The sequence below is a fragment of the Lissotriton helveticus genome, chromosome 4_1 (assembly GCF_964261635.1).
Source record: "Lissotriton helveticus chromosome 4_1, aLisHel1.1, whole genome shotgun sequence".
Lineage (NCBI taxonomy): Eukaryota > Metazoa > Chordata > Amphibia > Caudata > Salamandridae > Lissotriton > Lissotriton helveticus.
The window spans coordinates 1,168,371,305-1,168,398,777 of NC_136063.1; positions in this window are offsets into that span (position 1 = coordinate 1,168,371,305).

The following is a 27,473-nucleotide window of genomic DNA, read 5'->3' on the forward strand; positions in this document are numbered from 1 at the left end:
TCATTGAAGCACACCCTCATCACAAGTATATCAGCAAAGACACCACCTACCAACCAGATCATCTTCACTGAGGCGGTCATGGCAGACATAGGAGGACTCTTAGATATCGTCAAACTCATTCAGAAGTGGGCATGTCATACACGCTACCTCCTAGTTGAGACAGCTAAATGGACAAACACATTTATAGCTAATAGGGTAGTTAAAGAGGAAGAGAATTGTGATTACCCTACATAGACATCCACTGGGTCACCACGGCACTTCAGCGCACCTGAAGGAGCGAGGATGAGGCTGCCTGTGCCATGGGGTGCATATGCCCTGCCTAAGGACTGCTTCCGCCATAAAAAAACGATACCTGAACACATAGTTATCATAAAAAATGCTGTAGAAACCCACCATCAGGAAATGTCCCAACTGATCATAGGGAAAGGAAGGCTGAATATGAGACAGTTGGGCAGACTCACACACACCGCTCTTGGTGATCCATAAAGATGATCCCCACACAGGAGCAAGCCCACAGAGACTCTGACAAGTTTGGTCCAACACAAATTGAAAAAGACTGCCTTCAAGGGGGCTGCATTGGCCGTGAGTGTGTAAATGGCACCATTTTCAATGGGAACTCCACCGTAAGACAGCAGATGGTTTCAAGCTATAGCGACAGAAGCCTGGGAGGTTGGTGGCAGTTTAAAGCAAACCACAAACAGAGATTGATGGCCCACGGCCAACCACCACTATATCCTCATCCACAAGTTCAAGCTTGGGAAACCCAAATGCACCTTAAATTCAGCTGCAGGGAGGTCAGACCGCTGCTGCACCACTACAACAGGGATCAGGTAGTTGGACAAACACGTGGCAACATCAACCGCTGACAGGGAGCACAGGCCAACAGGGACCGGGGACACAGCCTCAGCAGATAGGGGTAACCGTCTGGGAGCTAGGGGTAACCGACTGGGGAGGTAATGCCTTCACACAAACACAGAGTCCAAATGTGCAGTATGATAAAACATCAGAGTAAAATACCACCCATTCACCCCATCCCAAAAATAAACTGTACCAATGCCTAAAGAAGGACCAATGAGATAACATTTGAATACAAACTTTTAATTGCACCTGGGGATTCAGGACTGTTTCATGTGGGTATCCTGACTAAAGTTCACCATTAAGGGCACCTGCGTGAGCCAAGGCCCCACTCTGATGCTGGTAAAGTACTTAAAAATAGACACCCAGGTCCCCACGTACAAAAGTCAATGGGACAGGTTCCAATTACCATGTCAGAAGGTCCCCATTCTCGGGTCGCCGGCCCAAGACCCATTATTTCTTTGTGGCATGAAGTTCCAACAGTGCCCCAAAGAATTAGAAGCTTTGGCAAAATGTAGGCCCTTTTCATTTCTAAAACAAAGCTGTCATCAAGTGACGGGAGCCAGGATTCCAGTATGCCTACAGTAGTGAAGATTAGTGATGGGCGGAGGTCACGGACTTGTGCTCCATGGAATTCTGCCTAGTAGAATAAAACTCTGAGAAATTCTGTTGAGTTCCGCTCCACTCACTGTTTCTTTACACACCACCATTATTGCACTTACTGAACTAAAAATACATGTATTACCTAAAAACACATCTTCCTTCAACACTGCAGATGCAGCAACGTTAGCCTGTCCTTAAGCAACCACTCACACTGAGCAGACTTTCGAAGCAGTCAAAAAGGAAAGGAACACAGAAGAGATGCCGTGCTCACAGGTTCCATTCACGTGGATCATCAGAATGTTCTGGTTACTTCTGGACAGGGTGTCAACTTACTGAGACAGGAGGACAACTACACATCCTGTATCATGCATCATACAACCAGCCCACTACCAACATCTAAGTACCATGCCTGAGGTACCTGGCATGCTCTTTAGCCTCGCAAACAATGAACAACGGGCAAGGTTTTACCTACCCAATAACAAAGTTTAGTTTCCTTGTACAGATGCAGCAGATTACACCCCATTACTGCGGCACAAGGACATCGGAAATTGCAGTGCGGTATTGGAGATGAAAGGGGCTGCTTATTGACGCAGTCACTGGGGAAATTACTGCATTTGCTGCAATCCAATGTACCGTTTATCACTTACAGACCGGAGGCGACTGCGGCCATCTTTAAATGCTGCGTGGCTACTCCTTAGTATCGCAGGTCCCGATTATTGGTAACCATTATTACTTGAAGTAAGTGAAAATGGCCTTTGTTCGCTTCATTGTCTTTCTGCATCTGTCTTTCCAACACTTTTAATTACCCGAAGGCTCTTTAAATCATCTGTCATTTGAGTAAAAAATGAGGCTGCTGCCTCTGCTGGGAGTGCACTAGCATTCCCTGCTCAGATTGTCTCCTTTAAATCTCCTCTGTTCATCTTCATCCTGCATACCCAATCCCCCTTGAGCGTCTGCCCTCGTGCACAACTTTGACGTGCATTAACGATCTCTTGCCCGTACGCCACCACCTGCATAACTTGCCTGTTCTGGGGCACACACCATTCTTGCACATTCTATGCAAGCATCTCTCTCCTGCACTTCTGAATCTACACACACCTTGTGCCCCCAAATCTCCAACTTGAAACATCACCCACTACACATTCCTCCTGTACATTACAATTTACTGCACATCTCACATGGTTACCGCATTTCTCGTACTCGCTTTATGTCACGCACATTTCATGCAATCATCTTGACTAGTGCACAGTTTACCTCGGTAACGCAATTCCTGCACCTCATGCACATCTCATGCAAACACCATATTCCACCTGTACTTGTGACCTACTGCACTTATTCCCCTATGCCTCCCTGCTGTCCTGGTCCAAGCACCCCACTCCACTGTGCGTTCTGCTGAGTTTCTGGACTTTACTGGGATATCTCGTCAGAGGCTGCTGGGGTTGCTCGAAAGCCCAGGAAATTGAGAGAGGAGTGGTGGTGAGTAGCCTGGAAGAGGGGTGAGAGACACCGGAGGAGATGGTAAAGTGATGGAGAGGTGTTGGGAGCAGGATTGAAAAGCACCTTCGCCTGACAGCTCCAAGAGGCCTTAATATAACATAGCAGCACCGGACCATGGTGCACCTTGCGAAAGCTGAGCAGTGAGTGGATGCCGTGCCTGCAGTATCCTGCTTTGCACATGCAGCTCACATGTGTGGGTCCGGGCATACTGCCTTTCATGGTCACTTTGGCATTCAAGGGGTGACAGTAAAAACCTATCTGTGCATGTGGAGGGCAGAGAAAAGGAGATTTTCTATGAGCATGTCATTACTCATCACTGTGCGGTTCGGATAAGAACAGGTTGAGTGGAGCACCAGTAAACTGAACTCTGCTCTGCTGGTGGTTGACTGAGGTTTTTTTGGCCAAACTTCACTCTCCAAGTGGAGCGCTGAGTTCCAAAACTCTACAAACCCCGCAGGCAGAGTGGAGTTTACCGAACACCCCTAGTGAAGATCACTTAACTTCCATAACACAGACAAGAGTCATGGCATAGAGTCAAATGAGAGGTTTGTCAAGTTAGCCAGGTGACCCGGAGTTGCGAGGCAGTCCCGGTCCAGTTCAGCAAGGGTTCTTGGCCTTGGCCTGGGACTCCCCATGTTCTTATGATCTTGTGATGTTTTCTGTTCTTTCCTTTGGGTTTTTCAAACCCCCAAAGTCTGGTCACTTTGCCATACCCCTCCAAAACAGTCCCTAGCCAGAAGCCAGGAGAAACAGTTTGAAACATACTGAAGACGTGGTTCAAGGGATAGGGGACTGCCTGGAGGAGGGGAGGCAGCAAAGTCCATCACAGCTCCAGGAGAGATTAAAACAGAATTCGCTCACCCCCCAAATCAGGTCTAGCAATTAACCAATGCACCAGGCCTCACATATATCACTAGGAGAAAGCAGTAAGCCCTTACCTCGGACACCATAAGATGGCACAATCAGGGGTAACTGGGGGCCTTGGAATACCTTTCACGCAAGATCTAGGGAAGCACCCAAAAATCAACAAAAGTAGCCTAAAGTTAGACCAAAAAGAATTCTCTAGAGAAAGGGTGGAGGTGAGATATCTGGCACCACAAGGGAGGGGCATGATGCATGCCTAATACCGAGAATAGAGAAGAAAGAATATACCCGTGACCTTGGGGCATGATGCAACCACCTTCAACACTTACCAGTGATACGCCCCCTCCTCACATATTCCCATGCAGTTCTAGGCTGAAAGCAGCCCGCATCACGGTGCCCCCATGCACAGACCAGGAGTGACACAGTCTCAAAAAACTGGCAGCACCCTTAAAATCCTAGATAAAACATATGATCCATCCCTATGATCACAAGATCCCTCTATTAACATCTTCCACTAATCTACGCACCCAGTTAGGCATGAAGGCTCATAAATAGAATCATTTGCCTGATCACTCATAAGCCACCTTTGAGTTTTGACTATCAAAAGATACCATGATCATGCCCACCTTTAGGTGCCTCACAAAAAATCGTGTAAATGGAGTATGGAGAACACAACCCTGAAGGAAAAAAGAAACCCTGAAGAAAAGACATTAACAAAGGCACACATGCAATGTTTTTCTGAATTAACAAATGAACCATGTTCTTATCCAACAGGTCTGCAATAGAACCTCTAAGTACACCACCTTTTCAGCTGCCATATCATCATGCCAACGCAAATCTAAATTGTGCAAATCAAGCTTAAGGACTACGCTGTGAACTTTGTGGAACTTTGAGGAACTGTTGAACAAAAAACATCCAATAACCAGAGGACCAAAGACATCTCCCCAGGATTCATACCAAAGACCTACAATGTTCAATTACAAGTTATGTATTTTTGCACTTCTATGTACCCCCTTTCTAGTTTGGGTGCTGCCCCACCTATTCTCTGCGAATGAACCTCCTGGCCAAATGGAATCTGTTAAAAAACTATCACACTGCTTGCGTAGGGAACTCTCCCATGTCACTTATAATCACACCGGCCCAAACACGAGCATTGAACATGCACTACACAGCGCAATTTTACGCAACACGCAGTATCAGAACATGACTGGTATGGACTCTAAGACGTCAGCCAGGTTGCGTTACATCTGTTCACTGATATTTCATGCAGTATACACAGTCCGACTTTACTTGTCCCAAGAGGTGGCCCATGAAAAAGCCATGTGCCTTCTCCATTTATACCTATGGCAAATCAGCGCCAAAATCCAGGCCAACAAGGTAGAACCTGATAGAGTAGTAGTTAATCTGACCCGTTAAGAGACCAACCCAATGGTTGTATACCTTTTCTCCGAGCCTGGACAGGATGCGGAGAAAGGGCGACCATAGGGGAGAATATGGTTTTGGCCCAAGTCTTCCCGGAGAAGAAATTCTTGGAGGTAACGAAACCTCCAACTCAATGCACAACACACATCTGCTCCTTCCTCTATTTGTGGTCCAAGGGTGGCCCTTAGTGCATCTGGGGCAGTCTTCTTCAACAACAAGTGGACCACAGACATGGAGTTCCTGTGTAGGACCGTCCAGCTTGTTGTTACGAAGGGAAATGGGTCTCGTAGGGGAGGGTTGATAGAAAGCATAGACACCCCTTGTCAGGAAATCTGGCACACCAAGATGGATGGATACACTTGCGTAGAAAGGAAAAGTTAACCATTAATTGTATTCCTTATGTTTCAGAGATAAAGAAACGATTCCACTGGACACAAATGAAAACTGGGGAACAATCTTGCACATTCCGTATATGCAGTTGGGCACCTCCACGCTGATGGTCAAGTACTAGGAGTGGGTAAAATTTGCCTACACTCAGCTCATCCATGGATAATGCAGACTTTGTTTCCTTGCAACCATACACACCCGAACCTGGCCATTCCTGGAGAATAACTATAGGACTTGTACCAGCACCCACTAGGGAAGAAGACAACCTTGCTGCATAAGACTTATGAAAAAAAACTGCAGATTATTTTGGATGGGCTCAATACAAGGACATTCCAGAAGAATTTAGACTGTTCTCGGATTCAAAAGTATAAACAGGAGGGTCCATACCCTTCCTAAGTGTGCAGATGAAAGCCAATACCTCCTGGCTCCTAATAACCAGGAGGATATGCACTGAGCTTGGCCTTCATTCAACCAAGAAAACACTGAGAGCAAGCCACCTCATGGTCATACAGCATCGGGATGTGTTAGACTTAATGACCCCAATGGAGGGAGTGGTGTGCGCCAAGATTGGTTAATCCTGCTGCATGCTTATCCCAAGGAATGACCTGCATAATGGGACATTGATTCTTGCCATCCAAGCAGGGCACTGTTTACAAAGAGACATTTGTGAGGAAGGAAGTGCACCTGAGAAGGAGTGGTTCTCGAATTGTTTCTCCTGGCTCCCCAGTGGTTTTCCAGACTGTGCTCATTGCTGCCAGTCATCATTATGTTCTTGTTTGTATGTGGTTCCATGCAATTGGGGTTTTCATGCTGTTAAAACACAGTCCTCAAGTTAGTAAGACTGCAAGTAACTAGGAAAGTAGTAATTGTCAAAACCAAAGAACAACAGTCCCCAATCAATTAACACTCATGAAGTATGGGCTAGATAGTGACGTTGAAAATTCAACTAGAGGGGGGAAAGTAAATATTGAAAAAGTGGATGTCAATATGAATAACAATACATTCATGTATAAAAGCAAAATTGCATCTTTATTCACGAATTCACCCGCTGTGCACTCCACATCAATCCTAACTCAGAAATTCGTAGTCAGGCAGGCACTGAGACCTTAATTAAATAAACTGTTCCTGTTTTGTCAAATGCCTCTTGTCTCTTGTTTTTCAATGTGACCACTTCAGTGTCCAACAGCTTTCCCCAAATGGCTAAGGGCCTTATCATGAGTTTGGCAGTCTGGGAGCGGGACCGCCGCGCTCCTGCACCACCAAACCCATGAACAAACCACACGCAATATTAGGAGTTTTCTCCTGTCTGGCAGGCAATTTGTTTGCATTCCCAGGTGGTGCCTATCAAATGGGCAATGGTAACGTTAAAAGCAGTGACTGCACGGCATGGACAGCTGCAGTCCATGCCGTGCAAGTCCCTTGTTTCCTCACCACCACACTTTTCATGACGGTCGTACCGGCATGAAAAGTGTGGCATGAGGAAACTTGTAATATGTTTGGCCGCAGCAGCCTGCAAAGCATATTGCGGCCTCAATACCACTGTGCCACCACCAGGGATCTCTGATTCCTGTTGGTTGCTGTGGTCCCAGGGTGGTCTGATAGCCCTGGTCATAATGGGGTGGTCGGGAGACCGCCACCACTGTGCTCCCGCGAGTCTGGACATCTGTGGACTGCCAGACTCGTACTAAAGCCCTTAGATTGTTGTGGAAATAGCACATGTCACCCCTTTAATCCAAAAGTTTCCACTAAATGACTTAGATTGGAGCGCTTATAGTAAATATGAACACTTTACTGTCCAACACCTTCTCCTAAATTGTTTAGACAGGTGTGGGAATAGTAAACGTGACCCCATTAGTGTTCAACACATTTCCTTAAATGGCTTAGATAGGAGTGGGAATAGTTAATATAATTCATTTGTGTCCAATTCTTTTCCCTAAATGGCTTTGACTGGAGTGGGAATAGTAATTGTGATCCTTTCAATGAACATAACATCAAAAATAGTTTCAGTAGTAGTAGGAGTAGTTATTGTAACTATTTTAGTGCATAACATGTTAAATATAATATGTTATATTACAGTATGAGTATTAGAGGGAAAACGTTAAATATTGCATTTTTCACATACATCATTAGTATTGTCTTTTTCTTATAAGGATAGTAAATGATGCAGTTTTTGGTTTTTATATTTTTCTTTTAGTTTTTGTTATTGTATTTAATGTATATGGTTCTATTTTTTTAAAAGCATATAGATTTTGTTAAATATAAACTAAAAAAAGTATTGTTAGTTTTTTAATAACATTGCAAACCATGTTATACATTTGTTATCATTTTTGCAAATATAGTAATATTTTTTAATAATATATTTGTTATATATACATTTTTATAACAGAGTGTTGCTCGAGTTTAGACATTGTTTGAATAATTGCTTACTCTTGCAGGCTGGGTTTGCTAAGCTATTCCTGCTCCCTAAAAGACTGTACAGATCACAAGAAACATTGTTTAACTTTGGGGATATCAGCTTTGGTATGGGTCAAATGAGATAAAACAATACTCACCCAACCAATAGCCTTAGACATATACTTTATGTAATTCAGTCAAGGGGGTGGTAGGACCCTTATCGCAGCCCAGGCAATCAAAGATGATCATTCTTTTCAGGGAGGTAGACTTATCGGGACAAACAGAGACCAGAGGATGAGCTGGGCCATCCTAATCAAATCTGAGATATAGTTGATGCCTAGCTCCTCATGGAGGAAAAAATGCAGGGTTGAGGGTGGAATGCTGAGGAGCTGACCGCAGATGTGGTACTCTTCTGCCTGGGTGGAAACAAGCTCTTTATAACCACACAGACCCACACCATACATTAAAATCGGAGGACATTTACACTGAAAAACCTTCAATAGGGCTGGACCGGTCTGTTGCCTGCTCTCAGAACAAAAGCAAACAGAGCTCCCACTGCTCGGTTAAATTGGAGACACCGGTTTGCTATAGAAGGCATCCAGGAGGATCTCTGGTCAAAAACAACCCCCAGGTAGAAGAAGTCTGAAACCCTTTCAATGCGCCTGCCTTTAATCAGGAAACATCCTTCGTTTTTAGATATCGGGCCACAAACCATGTACTTGGTTTTGGCGATATCAATGTCCAGATCTAGGCCATCCATGAAGGTGACAAAGCTGCTGATTAAAATCATCAGACCATTAGGGGAGCAGAACATTAACACAGCAGCATCTGCAGAAAGTAGGGCCAGAATAGGTATAGCCTTAACCATGGGCATATCCTTCCCTGCAATTGATAAATGTTTTCAAACCATTTATATATAACACGAATAAAATAGGGGCCAAGACACAACTCTTTTGGAACTCCTTGTGCTAACTCAAAGGAGCCCAGACATTCCCTTTCGGGCTCAAATCTAACAAATGCATGTACCCCACAATGTAAGGCCCAAAGAAAAATAACCAGGTCCTCATTAAACCCATAATCAGAGAGAATGTCTCAGAGCTGAGAGCAATTTACTAATCAAATGAGCTGCTCAAATCCATAAAAGAAAGGAACAGCAGCCTCACTTAGCCAAAATATATTGACTTATGATTAAGTGAAAATAACACATTGTTCAATCATGCCTAGACCTGCCCTTAATCTGTATTGTGCAGGTGAAACTACTTGGTTACAATCACCTTCTCCTCAAACCTACTAAAGGCAATATACCCTATTACCTTTACCATTGAATCCAGGAGTGAGATTGGTCTATAGTACTGTGGATCATCCCTTAAGTCTTTTTTATAAACTGGAACAATCGCTGCACTACTCCGCGATTGAGGGAAACCACATAGAGTTGCAATATTGAGAACATGTATGATTATTGGGGCCCAGAGCTCCAGATTCTCCCTATGTAGGTCCATTGTGACGCCATTCGGGCCCGGTGTCTGCCTAGTTGGGCTTTCAATGATCACTTTACTCTCTTTGATATGTCAAGCTTTATAGAGAGGGGGGAAAAGGAAGGAAGGATCCCCTGACATTAGGTCCCCAAGGGCCGTAAAAGAATAGATAGCTTTAAAATGACTGTCCCATTTCCCAGCATTAATATTGGACCTGTCCCAGACATGTAGTCAGGGCTCCAGTAGTCATGGGCATATTAATAATTTTGCAAAAAGCACCTGTATCTATCTTTGAGCCACATTGCGGCTATAAGACCATCCTGAGATGCATGCTTGATAGTGACCTTCTTATTTCTGATGGAGGTTCTTTAGTCAGCACGACATGCCACTACTTTGGCCTTATCCCTGGGGGCATGTGTTAATGCATCTATAAGGTTCTTTTTAGCTAGCCTACAATCTCTGTCAAACCAGACTAGTACAGTTTTATCACTGGTATTTACCTGCCTGAGAAGACTTTCCTTAATCTGTACATTTAGGGAAATGTAGGCCCTGATAATACCAACAATAGGCTGTGTTTCCCCCAATAGGGAGTATAATATTAAGGGTAAATTAGCTTTGACCAGGGTTGTGAGAAATTGGGGGCAATCAACACCCTACCACCTGATCATGAGGGCAAACAGCCACAGAGCTGGGCTCAACGGTGGGCTCAATAGAGCCAGGAAATACTAGGAGGGCCTCAATAGGATTATTGTTATTAAATACTCTTGCCGGAACTGTAATCAACTCAATAATATTTCCCATTGAAGGTTAAACAAAATATATTCAATAATAGAAGCTGGCCCACTCCTTGGGAAGGTAGAATTAGAAAAATCAGTGTTTCCACTAATTTTCATCCCATTGTACAGCCCCACTTCGAGTAAGATAGCAGCTCTCCTCCCCTCTGAGCCATGTTCCCAGCAACACAAGTGTCCTGTGGTCCTTGAAAAGGCTCAAGCACAGTAACATGTAAGCCTATTTTAGCATTAAAATATCCACCAACTAAAATGTTAAATTTACATGAAACATATAAAATTCTTCCGACTTGGACATTGCACTACAAAAAACAAATCCTCCAAGTTACAGGTAGTATAGTTAAGATTCACAGAATTATAAATGGTGATTAGACAAAAACTAAAAGAGCAAGAGAGAACCATCCACAATATCTGTATACCCAGGTTTATAATGTGGTCTGCGCTTAAGCTAGCATTACATGACGAGCAGACTAAGATTGTCAGGCCCCTACTGACCCTCCCCGTGGCGGTTTCCGAGCGGGTACTTTAAAACACTGAAAGCAGTCCCAAGTAGGAAAATCCAGGCACCAACAGCCTGATTCATCCAGCCGAAATCGGCTCGCAAAGGGCCAGATTCTGAGAATCTGGCCCTTTGCGAGCGCTATTTTTGCATTTGGGATTCATCATCCCAAATGCAAAAATCGGTAATAGCGATTTCGCTATTTTGCGAGGATTTACATTTAAGGAATCTCTATTTGAGATTCCTTAAAATGCAATTCATCATCCATTTAAAAATTGCGAATACGCAATTTCGGCCCGCTATTTACCGCGAGGTCAAACCTCGTGGTAAATAGCAAAAACTTAGAAAAATGCTTGTAAAAGCATTTTTCTAAGTTGCATGTTGCACACACACATGTCCTTTGGACATGTGTGTGCGCAACACCTGTTTCAATTTGCATTTAAGGGGTGCTACAGGGTGTCCTTTGGACACCCCTGGCACCCTTTAAATCGCTATCTTATTTGCGATTAGCTAATTGCTAATCGCAAATAAGGAATACTCCCCATTCATTCCTATGGGCCTTTTGGCCCATAGGAATGAATGGGGAGTTATTCCTTATTTGCGATTAGCAATTTGCTAATCGCAAATAAGGAATGTGTAGGAATCGCAATTCTTTATGCAATTTCTACATGAATCCCGTTTTGCAAGTCCTTAATAGCGATTCCTTATGAATCGCTATTAGGGGCTCGCAAAACGGGAGAATGATGAATCAGGCAGCAAGTCTCTTGTAAAAGAAAGAAATCAAAGCCAGTTAAATTTCAAAGGCAATCTCATTTTCATTGATAAAATTGAAAAGATTTACACAGAATTTAATAACATGACACCTAAGGCAGAGTTGCACATATCGCTTAATGCACCCACATCAGAGACCGCACTACCACTTCTTTGCCACAGGCCACTACTGCTATCCCCAGTAAGATGCTAGAAAACTGGCTGCCTCTGGATATTCCATCTTTTAGTTGCATCCTATGTAGTATTAAATCTGGCTCTCCCAAAGACTCTCTCCCCATTCCCATCCTTCAAAAATTGGAATTACCGCTACTAAAGGTTATTATGGAACTGCTCAACACATCGCTACACGAAGCAACAGTACCAGCAGCTTGGGAACAAGCCATGGTTCTAACCTTGCTGAAAAAGTAAATGCTTATCCAGCGGAACCTTCTAATTTCCACCCTATTTCCCTACTTTCAGCCTTTTCTAAAATCTTGGGAAAACATATTAATCAGCAGCTGACACAGTTTGTTGATTTCCAAAAAATCCGTGGTACATCACAATCAGGATTTAGAGCTGGATTCCCCACAGAATCCACACTCTTTGGCGTCACAGAAACTCTTCATAAAAACACCTGGACATGGGAGAAACGATGGCACTCATACTGCTTGACTTGAGTGCTGCTTTCAAAACGGTGTCTCATACTGCCCTCCTACAAACTTTACATTCTCGGGGAATTGTTGGATCAGCACTGAAGTAGCTGTCCAGTTTTCTGTCAGATAGAACCTTTCAGGTCTTCTCATCTTCCGCCAGTTCTAAGGCTCATGACTCCCCGTATGGAGTACCACAAGGATTCATCCTAAACCCCCTAATCTTTAACATCTATGGTAGCCCCCTGACTACAATTGCTGAAAAGCTGGGCTAACCATATTTTCATATGCAGATGTCACCAAGCTTATCTTCTCCCTGTCCAACAAGGAAACATCCAATGTGTCATCTGGGCTGCAAAAGCTAGCCGGATGGATGCACACCAACTGGCTGAAATTAAACGGTGGGAAAACTGAAGTTCTTATCCTCGGCAGAAGCAAAGATCTCTGGGGCCCCCAACACTGGCTGCCTCAAATGGGCGATCTTACACCAAGACAATCGGTCCGCAATCTTGGTATAATCATAGATGACCAACTTTCAATGAGGCAGCCAGGGGTTAAGGTCGCCTCAACCTGTTTTACCATCCTAAGATGGCTCAAAAAATACTTTGGATATTCCCTAGCTCCACATAAAGAACCGTCATACAGGCCCTGATTGTGTCTAGACTAGACTATGGCAACGCCCTATATTTGGGAGCCAAAAAGGAGGTGGTTCACAAGCTACAAGTTGTCCAGAATTCAGTGGCCAGACTACTTTGCCAACTACCTAGAAGGGCCTCTATCTCAGGATCTCTCCAGGACCTTCATTGGCTAAGGGTGGAGAACTACACTAAATTTAAGGCCCTATGCTATATGCATAGGATTAAATCAGGGACAGCGCCTTGGTATCTCAGTGCTTTGGTACACCCTTACCTTCCCACGTGTCTTCTTCGATCCTCCTCTCAGGCGAAGTTTCAAGTCCCCCGGAACAAGCGAGTACGTATGGGTGGTCGGTCCTTTGCTTGCTTGGCCCCCTCACTGTGGAATTCTTTCCCCTTACAACTCCGGCACTAAACCATTTACTGGAAAATCTGTAAAGAGCTTACAATATGGTTATTTAACCAATAGTTGCAGCTCATTCTCCTTGCGTGTGTCCAATGGCACCGGGAAACCTCCAGGTAGCTGTGTGCCTTATAAATTTGATTTAATAATATTAAAAAATTTAAGTCCTCTAGTTTAGAAGTTACCCCAGCCACATTCCAGCTGATCAATGTGATTCTCCCATCAGAGCAAGCTCTTTCAGAGGGTTCAAGTTATGTCATATCTGTACTTAAAGAATCTCTCGCCAGGGCCCCCTTTGCATCCCTACGTCCACTGTAAGTCTTAGACCTCTCAATGGGCCCTATAACATCCAATGTGATAAACTTCGATGGGTCCTTGAAGAAAAACTGACTCTTGGGGGCGAGAACCATGGCCACTGTTAGAACTGGGATTTCTGGTAGGCTAAGGCTGACGCCAAAGCCAGGCAGAAACCACCATTCTAGTCAGGGCAAGGGAGTCACACGCCAAGATAACCCCTGCTCACCCCCTTGGTAGCTTGGCACGAGCAGTAAGGCTAAACTCGGAGGCAATATGTAAAGCATTTGCGCAAGCACACAACAGCAACAACATCCTAGGCACACCACAAAAGGAACTCCACACAAGGTTATATAAAAAGAACTTCTGTATTGTCAAAACACATGAGATAGAAATCACACATGTACATTGTGCCAACTGGCACGGGCAATATTCACAAGGAATTATTTACAAGACAGGGCCACATGGGCCACTGTCAGAATCAGCACTTAGTAGAAATAGCACTTCTAGAACATAGAATAAAGGATATAAAATCACTGTAGCACAAATTAGCAAGTATAGCACACAACCACTAACTACTGGTAACAGGTAAGTACCACCTACGCAACCCTAACCACCTTAGGAGAATGTCCCGCAGTGAATCAGGACCTCACTAGGACCACCTGTACTGGAAAGAACAACCACCTAAGAATAAAATGCATTTAGGGGTGTAGGCAAGAACAAAACACATGATGTATAAACAACACATTCAGAGGTGTTAGGAAAGAAAACACATGATGCATAAAAACATTCAGAGGTGTAAGAACAAGGAAGAACACATGATGCATAAAAACATTCAGAGGTGTAGGAACAAGGAAGACACGTGATGCATAAAAACATTCAGAGGTGCCAGAACACAACTCCATAGCGCAAAAAAACATGATGCCTGAAAACATTCAGAAGTGCAGGAAAAACCACACAATTGCTCCAAAACTTACATAAGCCACCACCTGTGGCAGTCCCTAGGCCAACTGGCCTTGATGGGGCTAGGACGCCCTGTGTCCAAAAGTCAGGGGCCTAAACGTGGCAGCTGCCCACAAATTGCTGGGCAGCTGAGGACAATCCCAAGCGCCTAAACGGTGCAGCTGCCCACTAATTGCTGGGCAGCTGGGAATCAATAAAACTGCAACAGGGCCCTCACTGACCCTAGAACAGAACTGCGCCCAATCGTTGGAGCCACACAGGCTCTGACACAACACTGCGCAGACCATTGGAGCCACACAGGCTCTGACACGACACATGGTCAAACGTTGGAGCCACTCAGGCTCTAAAACAAATATGCCCCATGGAGCCCTCGAGGCTCTGAATGTACCTCTGGAGCCCTTTGTGGGCTAAACATGGGCAAATGCCCCCACGAGCCTCAGAGACTCTTAAAACAATATAGGCCGGATGGAGCCTCTCGGGGCTCAAAAATAACGCAATGCTCCCGGAGCCTCTCGGGCTCTGTAAACGCGGTGGGGCGGCCACTGCCATCCGGGGCCGCCCTGACTCAGTGCCTCAAACCGGCACCAGTAGCACCCGCACAGAGCCCCCCCAGCCCTTCCTACTCACCGGGCTGTTCTTCGGCGGGTCTCCTCTGGTCGTCAGCCTCTTCCTTCTGTGCTGCGGGACCGGCAACACTTCTCCTGCGGCGCGTGGCTTCCCTTACACACATGGGACCCCGCGCTGCCCTTGATGGCGGCTTCACCCGGGCCCCCTCCTGGGGGCCCCGGGACTTCTTACCGGCACCCGAGGAGGCGGGGTGGGCTCCCAACCTCTCTCCCCTGGCTGCAGCATCTCTGGTATCCCTCTCCCTATGGGAGAACGGCATCACGGGCACGGCTTCCCCCGGGCAGGGGGGAAGCAAAATGGTGTCAATCCCGGCCCCGCCCACAGTCAGGCGGGCGCGGGCCGGACTTCCGGTTTTCGCGGAGGGCCGCGGCGGTGATTTAGGGGCAGAATGAGGGGTCGGAACCCTCGAATTTCAAAATAAGATATAGCCGTGGGGTGGCACCCGCTAAATCACTCAATAAACGGGGTGGCACCCGTAATTTAAAAATAGCGCGAATCTGGCGCCAAGCAGGGTAGGCACCTGCAAGCTCAGGGGCACAAGGGCAGGAGCACTTTCCTCCTTGGGAAATCGACAGCGCTCTGCCCAGGATAAGAAAATATAGCTCTCACAAGGCGCTGGGGGCACTTAAAAAAACAAAGTCCCCCTGACTGATCCCTTAAGCAGCAAGGGTCCCAAAGAGAAGGTCCTGGAGACAAGGTGGAGCAAGCAGCTCCCAACAAGGAAAGAAAAAGTCCTCCAGCAATCCAGTGGCTGGGCTGGGCAGGGTCCAGGGAGGCAAGCCTTCCCCTGGACCCATGAAGCAGCACGCCCCTGGTAGTTTCAAGTTTGGAAAACAGGAACATTTTGGAAGGGGACACAGACCCTTTTTATACAGCAAAATCCTTTGTCCAAAGGGTGCAGGCAGTGTGAGAACCAGCTACAACTGGTTATAGGGAACTCCTTTCAGTGTGAGGGGCTGAGGCGACAGCCGCCCAGCAGGAGGTGGAGCCAGCATTGTGGCAGGCAGGCACAGCCCTATTCACTCCCAGGTGCTATCTCCTCCCACCACTCTAGTTGCAGATGCAGTCATTCAACCAAGGGCTGACTCAGACAACCTCCTGGGGGCTCCCCAGCCCCTGTCACCCTCAAACCAGACAGTCAATCCACAAGCAGGCCCAGGCACACTCCTGGAGCCAGGCGCCAGCCAATCACGTGCCAGCAGACTCACTACACACGCACACCCATGTCTAGAAGTGGCACTTCCACAATACACACATCCATGCCACATACATCACTACGCAGCATTCAATCTCACGAGTTCGCACATACCAAACTCGACCCTGCACTCCCCACACATTAGGAACTACCATGGTCACACATATTCCCCATGCATTCCTATGGGAGGGCAGGTCACTCACCACACATACACAGAGAGCTCACGTGCTTTACACTGTCCCACAGTGAAAAAGTGCGCAAAGGCCTAAAATCATCAACACTAGGTTCCAGAAACAGGCTAGGAAAAAGCAAAAAGTGTCAGGGTGAACCTGCCAAAAAGGGCCAGGTCCAACAGCCACTGTAGCCATGGGTTGTTAATCCAGCTTGTTAAGGCCTTCTAAGAGAGAAAACCTTTTGTGGCAATGGACACTCAGGTCAACTTTATGTGATGCAGCTTGAAAGTGTTGTGCGTTTAGATGATTCATACCAGCTTTCAGGTGCCTATAGAAAAAACCTAATGGCAATACAGGAATGGCCCTATTGTTTTACTGTTGCACAATTTGTTTTTAGCTAGAAATGGATATCTAAGAATTATGAAAACACAGTCATCAGGGACAGATATATTTATATAGGGTTAATCCAATCCACTGCCTCACCATTATACTGTTACAGTAATCCTTTAAAGAAAAATTGGAATGGCCGGCTAACAAGTGAGACACTTTGTTTTTGAGTTGATCATTAGTCTAAGTGTGCAAATTATGTAGCTTAGGCACACTCCCCAAAACTATTACAGATGAGAAGCACTACAGAGGTAAATTATTATAATGAGTGACATATTTTTGGTCAGAGAGAAAATCCTGATTTGACCCGGAGGGGTTACCACAACGATTATACCTCTGGAACATTAGTGGATTCATCCACTGGAATGGCAGGCAGGGGCCTCTCAAGAGAAGCACCAGAGGCTGGTCATATACCAGACACAATAGTGCCCCCAAAAGCCCTCACACCCAAGAAGGAACATACACTTGGATTTGGCAGTGCAACATCAGGAAAAACATCAGACGGCAAAGGTCCAGCTGGAGTCCCCATCCCCAGGAACTAGAAATCTTAAAAATTTCAGCTTACATCTTTTCAAGTCTATCAAGCAAGGGCGCCAAACACATTTTTAAAGTGCCATTGAAGAGGGTCAAGGGAGGGCCCAGATAATCATGCTCGGTGGATCCAGCGAGCTACCATCTAAGACCACACGAGGGCCTAGCTCTGAGCTATTTGTTTCAGCCACTTTGGTAGTGGACACATTTTATATCTCACGCTTGTGCTTGGGAGCAGGGCTGCGAAAAAGGGGCAGCTCCTGTGCTGCCAGAATCCAAACTGACTTGGAGGAATGTGGAAATTCTATATCCAGTGAAGTTGGCAACCTGGATGCTCAACAGCAGTTGTATCTAATACAGCACTCAGGATAGAATTGGATCTGTGTGATCCAGAGAAAGGCATATCACCACCAAGTCTATTAATTTAGTAATGACTCCGATGGCCCTGGCCAAAAAGCTTTCAATCGTTGTACAGTTAGGGGGCCCAGATGGATTGGTGAGCATAGTTTTCCTCTTTCACGTCACTCAGACCAGGAGCACAGCACCACATACTGAATGGGCAAAGAATGAAGATAGAAGCAGAGATTAGATGGATTCAACTTACTATCAAGTTTCTTATCAGCAGCTACTCTAAGATCAAAGGGAGCAGGTCTCGAGGAGGACTGCCAAACTCGTAATGAGGTCCTAAGTGTAGATTTTTGGCGATGTCTCCAAATACTTTGGTTAAAGTAACAGCAGTTAGAGTTAAAGTAACAACCTTAATGACTGTGTGTGGGCACTTTTAAAGGTTTGTTTGTATCATCACTTGTTTAAAGTTGATTATCTTTTATGTGAGTGTAGTTGGTTGGTTTTATATTAATGTGGCTTGGTCGGTAATCTTAAGCACTGCTTTGCTTATTGGGTTCCAAGGCATATGTGAGCGATACATTAGTTTTTTTAAATTAACCATGTATGATGTATAATTGAGTGAAAGATTTAGAGCACATTTTGAATGTTCTGTCCAACATTCATGTTTGGCATTGACTTAGCCTTAATAAATTATGTGTTTTTATGTGCTTTAATGAATTTGTCATTATTTAGATTATCATGTAGGAGAAAGGATTCATTATGTGTGGTGTTTAAGTGGTCAAGAAGTTGGATGTGTTCCTATCCTCCAGGGAAAGCAAGTGTTTGACTAATGTCTTTCTTAGTTTGTGTTATTAAATGTTTTAAAGTGGGTATAGCTGGTAGTTGTCCTGTAAAGTGTTCAGGTCCTTTAGGGACTATGGGCCAGATGTAGGTAAAAACAAAATTGCGGGTCCTTAATAGCGATTTTTACCAAAGAACTCGCAAACTCCGATGTAGATAAAAATTCACTTAAAGTTAGCAAGTCAGTTTTTGGTATTTGCAAAATCGCAATTTTAAAAAATCGCAAATTAATGTATGAGCTATTCCGGTGCACCCTAATGACATCACAACCAGGAAGTGGCCCAACACATGCTGTTTCACTGAGCCTGAAGCTGTGGGAGAGGCAGGTAGCAGGACCACACACCCAGGAGCTGCACAGTGATTACCAAGCAGACACCAAATACAAGTATGGACACACAGGAGAAGGGAAAGGAGCCCGCAGAGATGAAGAGGACAAACAAATTCAGCGAGATGGAGTTGGAGGTTTTAATTGAGGAGGTAGTAAAGACTCACGACCAGTTGTTTGGGAAGAAATCTCTGCATGTCATTGGTGTCACCCAGCACTCCATTGACGAGCTAAAGAAGCGCTGGTATGACCTCCGCTCCGGTGCAGAGGAGAGGGTGGCTGACAGGCTCAAACAAGCTAATCAGTCAGGTGGCAGAACATCCACTGCGCCAGAAACAACACCCCTGGAAGAATTGGTGGAGTCCACCCTCAATCCTCATTGGCATTAGAGACGTGGACAGCTCAGCCTGAGGAAAAAACAGACAAGGTAAGATGCATGCACAGCATGATGTGCCCCCCTCCCCAATCCCCAATGAGCAAGTATGAATCCCACTCCAGTCCATAATTTGCTAACAACCAGCAATGCATCTTGGGCAATGTAGTCCTAACACATAGCAAACCAGTGAGTCCACTGAACATAAGTGCATGTGACCCACATCAGTAAATAAGCAAGCTGGGGACTGTTAGTTTGAATGGCATTCATGTAATTTAATGAAACACAAATGCTGCAAGGCAAGTCAATAAATTGACATTCTGTACCCACAGGCAAACATATACCCCAGTCTGCTGCGAGGCGGTCAGAAGAGGCACCAAGGGGACACGACAATCAGGAGGAAGAGACAATGTCACCCGCAGGTGTCCTACCACCACCACCGAGACCCAAGAGGTACACAGTGGGTAGCCTTCAGAAGACGGAGGGGTCAGAGGAGGAGAGCACGGGAGCCCAGCAGGCCATGCAGGAAGAGGCAGCACAGACTCCAGAGACACAGTCACCCATGGAGCGTTGCCACACAAGTGCTCGATGACTCAGACCAAGGGCACACAGTCCAGATGCACGGGGTGAAGATTCCAGTGTATTTGCAGGTCTGGAGGGAAACATGTTGAAGGTACAGAGGCTGCTAGGGAAGAAAATGCAGTCAATGCAACGTCAGATGGTGGCAATGAACAAACACATAAGGGACATGATGCAGGGCATAAATGGTCTGAACAACACCATTGCAGAGGGCATGCGGGACATGGCTGAGGCTGTAAGGCTGTTGTGCAGCAAAAATGGACATTGAACGTGGAGCAAGGCGCCGGGACAAACAGGCAGTTGAAGCCTGTTGCATTTTTAATGCAAAAACACAGATCCAAATAAAGTTTTTGGATCCCGTTATTCATAAAGTGAGTTGAAGCTCCCACAGGTTAAGACTGGGAAGGAGGCAGTCAACAGTGGGTTAATTACCCCCTCATATTGACTGCAGCCTCGGTCACTTCTCTGTTGTAAGTCTGTTGCTAGTTCCCAGGTGGAGGAAGTGCAATCCCACTCATTAATAGTTCAATCACCAACTAGTCCACTCCAGCTGGGTAGGGAGCCACAGATATGTAATATAGAGGATAGAATGAGGGGTCAGATTTCGTCTTGAGCAAGTATGCCCCGAGTCTCATGAGGAGGGATAGCATCATAGGGGAACCAGGTATGCCATCTTTAACTGGGTCTTCTCCGCCTTTAGACCCTCATAATAAAATCTTATCATGGAAAGTAGCAGGATTGACCAAGTTACTGGAGAAGGATGATTGGGGTGAATTTATTGAAACATTCAATATTTGTCTCTTCCAAGAGACATGGTGCTTAGCCCCTGCCCACAGAAGTGAGTATACATCCCTTTGTGTAGCTGCTAACCAATACGTATGGGGTAGACCTTCAGGGGGGTGTGCATATGGTGCAAAATATCCCCGGAGCTCATTGCTTCCAGTGATATACTAGCGGTTAGATTGGCGTTTCGGTCTGGGCTGATATTGAGATTTCATAGCGTTTATAATAGAGTTGTGAACAGCAGTAAGAAGACAAAGGTAATTAGTGTCGCAGAGCAAGCTCTGTTGGAGAGTACAGATAAAGATAGGCTTTTGATGGCCAGGGATCTGAATGCCACCTTTGAACCCAGGTCTGTTCCTTTGATGAAGCAAAGCTTCGCATATTTTGCGGCTTGCCGAAGTCAAAAACCTCGTTTATGTGTAATAAGGTAACATAAGTATGCTTTACTAACGTTTATTTTTGTTAAGGCAAAGTTTATGAAGCTTGCCTACGTGTATTTCTAATACACTTACCCCGTGTACTTTAACATGGCCGCCGCTTGTATTTTAGTTACTGCGCATGCGTCAGCCACACTCACGTGTCCTGACGCGTCTGCAGAAGTGGAGGGAAATTTATGCGCATGCGTAATTCATAGCTGTGCTCATCATGTGGTACTGCTCGTGCCACTGCTCTTGTGCTCGTATCAATGTAGCTAACATTTAGAATGCATAAGTTTATTTCTTGATGATGAGTTAAAAGTACAAACCCTGTGATGTGTTTTCATGATGACATTATTATGTATTAATTTGTTTTCGCTTACTTTTCATGTACCGCGGGGAATGGGGGTCTGTCTGTACTGAGAGCCATCTTGGAGGTCCCTTCTGCGCAGATGCGACTTTCCGGGGACCTGACAACCTTGGCCAGCTGGCAGTAGTGGGCAAGATGCTCCTGAGAACTGACCTGCAAGCTCGGCTGAACGGAGTCACATGACCCTACTATGTTACATTGTTAAATTGTCATTGTGTTTCTGCACAGTTTCTCCTGGGAACCCCAAACTTGCTAGGCGGTACCCAAGTATGCTAATGAAGGCTTAAAATCTTGTATTGTGATTGGTGTGTTACCCAAATCCTACCTTAGGACCAATCGAAATTGAGGGATTCTGACACTTTGCAACATTGGGGGGTGGTACACTGTCCCCAAACTGTATATCTACCCTGGGTTCACCTAGGGAGCCGTCCGACTTGTCTGGTTTAGCTGACCTGTCACTGACCCATCGTACTCAATAGGTGACTGAAGATACAGAGCGCTGCGGAGCACTCTGTCCGAATTTGACCATAGACTAAGGTTCTACTGAACCTTAAAGTGCTGGCGAAGCACTTTGCTGGGAGTTCGCTGACCCAATCGGGGTCTTGATCGATAGCTGCAGAGCGGGTGGAGCGCAGGCGTTGCTTCCGAACTGTGGGTTCCGGTCCTGTCCTGAGAGGTCCTGTCCTGAGGGTTTGCTGTTCTGTCCTGAGGTCCTGTCCTGATTCCTTATCCGAGGGTATCCTGTCCTACCCGGGGTGTCCATTCTGCACCTGCTGTCCTTTGAAGGGTATCCTTCCTTGAGGGTTTCCTGTCCTTAACTGACCCGTGGCCAGGGTTTGGTTTCCACACCTTTCTAGGTAAATATTGCTCTGAACCTCTTAAAATCTTGCACCTTCTGAATTTCTAACTTTTGCTTTAATAAAGTTCACCATTGCATATGTTATTTTTCCATGTCTTTCCGCAACTATTGAAAGTCATTTGCATTTTTCCCATAAGTTTGTTCTTATGTCTTCACACTTGTTAGAAATTATATTTTGCATTGCAGTTTGTCATTTTCTGATATGGTCTAGAACCTCATTGCCTAGATTGTTCAAAGGCCCGTTCACCTTAAGTGAAGCGTGTTACTCTTTATAGGCCCTCCTGTAGTTATACCTACATAGTCTGCCCTGCTCAAATAATTCTGATTAGCATAGTATCTTCTCGTTATACTTTATATCAGTATTTCAATGATTACTCTGTCATTGTTTCTTTACAGTTATATCATTTACGTTATCTTGGTTATTGATTGCCTTATTTTACTGTACCTTATGCACGAAGCAAATGAACTTTAGATAAACATTTTTAAACTTCCAGTTGTCCGTGGTCATTTCAACAGTATTTTGAATGTTATTGGTTGGGTTTGTATTTTGCTGCCTTTCTTTTTACAGCTAGCTCCCTGATTCATTGGGGTCATTAGGTACTCGCATCGGTGGATGGTAAGTCGGGTGCACTGAGAAATAATAGTAGGGAAAATACACACAAATTGGTAGAGCTCATGAAGTCACCTGATCGATGTATATGGTGATTTGAAAGTATATGGGCCCTGAAGCCGGAAACGGCGAAAACTATTTGGTCGGGTGGCCTCGCGCGCTCTATCAGTTTTACTGGTAGCCAGAGGATGGTTAGGGACTAGTTGAGAGTAAGGCAGGGATTAGTTGGACTAGTTGAGTCGGAAGCTGCTAGTGTATTGATGCTGCTAGAAGAACGGCTGTTCTAAGAGACCTGATCATTCTCTTGTGAATACGCTGTTTTGGAATTCATGAATTGCTGTATTGTTATTATTCTTGTTCTTATATTGTTATATGTATTAATCCATGCATTTGTCAACCGTTTAGTTTCTTGTTGTCCGAACTCCCCGGGGAATTGAAAGGGCAAGTGGTGAATAGAATCCATTGTCCTGAGGTCACAGGCTCGAGGAAAGTTAGGTGCAGGTTAAGATAACCGGGAAGCACTAACTAGGGTTTTTCTGAATACATGTGTGAATAAATGACAGTAACGAGGTTCATTGGCAAAATTCCCATAGTGGCGTAACCTAGTAAGGGTCACATTGGAAAAGTAGCAGGTTCCTCGGAGCTAGCGTGAAAGCAGAGGGGTCCGCTGGGAAACCTTAAACTCGGAATATATCCCGGAAAGAAGTGGATGAGTTTAGGGGAATAACAGGTTCACCGATGCTAAAGTGAAGGGTAGGCGGAAGAGATCTACCCGCAGCGAGTGAAAAGTAAATGGAAGTAGTTTACTTGCAGTAAGATAATTCTTTCTCTGTCTAGACACTTGAGCACTGTGGCGAATGTGTATTTGTTGTAAAATAACCAAGCACTGAGCACTTTAAAAGAAAGAAAGTTTCCGTTACCTTGTGAAGGGAGGGAGTCAGTCGCGAAGCGCCTCTGACGTCACTCTGTGCCGCGCTGGGATTGGTAAAAGCAGCGGGCGGGTAGCGGAGCTGGAATTGTAAAGGAGGGGTGAGCGCCAGAGCGTGGGAACTGTCTCACGAAGGGGCCGCGCACCCATTGGCGGAGCTTATTTAGGGCCGCGCACCCATTGGTTGCACGGATTTTTGAAGCGCGTTCTGATTGGAGGTAGTTTGTAAACAAAGTTTAGCGCAAAGTCGTATGTGGCACTCGCAGACTACAGGCACTCGACCTGATCCAAGGCACCTAGGGTTTGAAAGGGATCAGTGGAAGACTAATAGATACGATATTATGTACGGAACCAAGAGAAAAATGTCTCTTGTAAGTAAGGTGAAAAATTATTTTAAAACGGACAAACCGATTAAATCTAGAGAAGGTGTTCTTGTCCCACCACCCAATACTCCTGCCTCATTCATGATGTTTGACCGAGGGTACAATACCTGTGTGTGGTTGGAGAATTGGGTGAAGTACACAAAAGATGACGGAGTATTGGCTTTTCCGTTAGATGGTACTTTCAATGGTAGGATCTTATTTAATTTAAGAACTCGGATGAATGAACTGCATCCCAGACCGAGACTAACGCAGTATGAGGCATTAGAGGAATGGGAAATTGAGGCTTTTGAAAGAGAAAGACCCCGAATGGACAAGGGTTTGACCAAGTGGTACCCCAGGCTGAAACAGGAGTCCAGGGATAAAAGGATGAAACAGTGGAGGCAGAGCATGATTGTTGAGGGTCTGTTTCCCATGATGCCGGCATGTCATAACCCTGCAGCGGGTGAGAAAAATACCGAAAAGTGTAAGCATTGGGGGGCCCCTGGGGAGTCAGATGATGAATTGATAGATGACATCTGTACCAGAAGTCCGCCACCTTATAATGAGGGAACCCGACCTTCCAGTGTAGGAGATGCTCCCCGACGCCACTTCCTCAAGGAAGAAGACAGATTCCTAGGACTGGGAGGGGGTGGTCAAGTATTGCCCTATTCTGAGAAACCCGAACCGGCGGAAACAAGGGATATATATCCCAAAGTGCCCGCAAGCCAGGAAGAAAAATATTCACGTACGAAAGTTTTCTTTCCCAGACCCCTGTATGAAAAAGAAGAGAAACCATCGAATTCAGGACTGCCTTTTGTTCAACCTCCATATGAGGAAGAACGCAGGTCCTTTAACACTGGAACTTTATTCCCGAAACCAAATTATGGTGGGGGACCAAGTGAAACACATCCTACTGCCCCGAGTTTTACTCCTCCCTTGACCCCACAGATATTACATGATACGACTTTAAGAAGGATATTAGTGGAAAAGGAGCAAGAGGCTCTAGCTAGACAAAGGACAGAAATAATTCAGAAAATCTCCCAGTTAAATACCAGTCCTGAGGCATTGACTATTCCAGTAACTATTGGACCAGTAGTCCCGTTATATGGAAATGGTCAGGGAAATCCGATTATTCCAGTTATGACCCCAGTCATGGCACCCCCGAGACAGGAACCGATAATCATAGATGATCAGTCCAGTGAGTGCGAGTCTGAAGTTGCGTTCTTGGACTTGCCAAACAAACCGACCGGAAAGGGAATGCAGCAGAGGCATAACCCTTTTAATGCGAAAGAGATTAAATTAGAATCAGCAACAGGCACTAGGAATGTCTCTCTGGTAACTCCAGATGAAATTGAGAGTTGGAGTCGTGAATTAGAGAAACAGACTCCGCAAACGAAACCTTTAGACCTCTACAAGCTGAGGGTAGAAATAGAAGAATTAATGGCAGGAAATGTGGGGTTGGATCGATTGAATACCTACTCTGAAGAAGAATTGTCGTTTATATGTAAAAGCTTTACAAGGAACACCAGAGTGCTCCACGAAAAACTGACCGAAACAGCAGTTAGTATGGGGGTAGATATCTCAAAATCCAAGCCCTTACAGAAACCGTACAGAGCAGACTTCTCAGACAAAGATATAGAGCACTTGAATGTGGCAGGAAAAAAGCTGCAGATTAAAGAATTATTGGGAGTACTGCAGAAATGGGGAGATGTGGAAAGATGGAGAAGCAGGTGGGCGAAAAAGAGGGAAGAGGCTCGCTCCCGACAAGAGACTCCTGAATTTGCTTTAAGGGAGGTGGAGAAACCTGAACAGTTATGCCCCATGCGCGAAGTACCGGTAGGGAAATATGTGCATGTCCCCTGGTCTAGACAGGATATTGTGTCCTTTACGAACGATTTTCCAAAATTACGAGAGAAACCAGTAGACTGGTACAGGCAGGTGGAAAGGTTCGTGAAGGTGCAGAAATGTCTGTGGAAAGACCTGGATGGGTTTTTCGACATTGTGGTTCCGGTAGATTTATGGACCCAGTGTAAAATAGCCATAGACTGGCCCAGTGAGGAGTACCCAAGAAATAAGGAAACAGGGGAGCCATCAAAAGATGTCATGCGAAAATATGAGCAGGTAATTCAGCATTTGAAAGAAAAGGTGCCCGCAAAGGAAACTGATTGGACAAAAATAGATAGAACAACACAGGAAAGGGACGAGACAGTGCACTCCTTCTATGAGAGGTTATTGCAGGTATTTAAAACATACAGTGGTATTGATAACATCGATTTGAAGGACATGACGCACTTTATTTACAGGTTTGTAAATGGGTTAAGACCTGAAATTTGTCAGTGGATAAAGGATAATAAAATCTGTTGGCATACCAAGAAAATGGATGAGGTCCTGCGGTACGCTAAGTACTGCGAGGACGAGATGGCAGAAAAGAAAAAGGCCCTTAAGGAAAAAGTGATGTGGGCTCAAGTGAAGCTTGCAGAACAGCAGGAAAAACAATTGAGTAACATGGTTAAAAATGCTGAGAACAAAAGTCCTGGGGGAGGGGGTGGAGGAAAGCCCCGGACAAAATTTAGCAGGGAAGAAGCTATGAAGAAATTTCCCTGCCATCAGTGCGGCGAAATTGGACACTGGCGAAACGAGTGTCCCCAATTAATAGATGATAATGCAAAAACACCTGATTTAACTCCACAGACGCAGAAAGAAAGACCAAGAAAGACTCAACCTCAGGTAAAAACAGTTCAGGTGCCTCGAGCACCCAAGCAGGTATACAGGGGAAAACAGGGAGAGGGTGAGGAAATAGAAGTTTGGGAAAGCGGTGAGAACAGAAATACAGCAACTTCGCAGTATCTGCTAAACGATACCTTCCTTTGTAATGATCAGGACTGACGGGGCCTGAGAGGGGAGGACGAGGAGTGCGTACTTGGCGCTTCCTTGCCGGTAGACCAGTCTGGACCATACATTGAAGGAAAGGTTGACGGAAATGATGTCACCTTTCTGTTGGACACTGGAGCTACCCGTTCTACTGTAAGAACAGTGGACGTTCCAAACCTACCCCTCTCGGGAGAAAATATCCAAGTAGTGGGTGTATCTAATCAATTGATTAGTACTCCTGTTACCGAACCAATGGAGATTTCAATTGGAAATTTTAAACAAATGCATAGGTTTGTCGTCTGTGACACCAGTCCAGTGAATCTACTGGGTCGTGATTTGCTGTGCAAAATGAACTGTACCATCTTTTGCACACCAAAAGGTGTTGAAATACAGACCCCGGATGAAGATGGCATT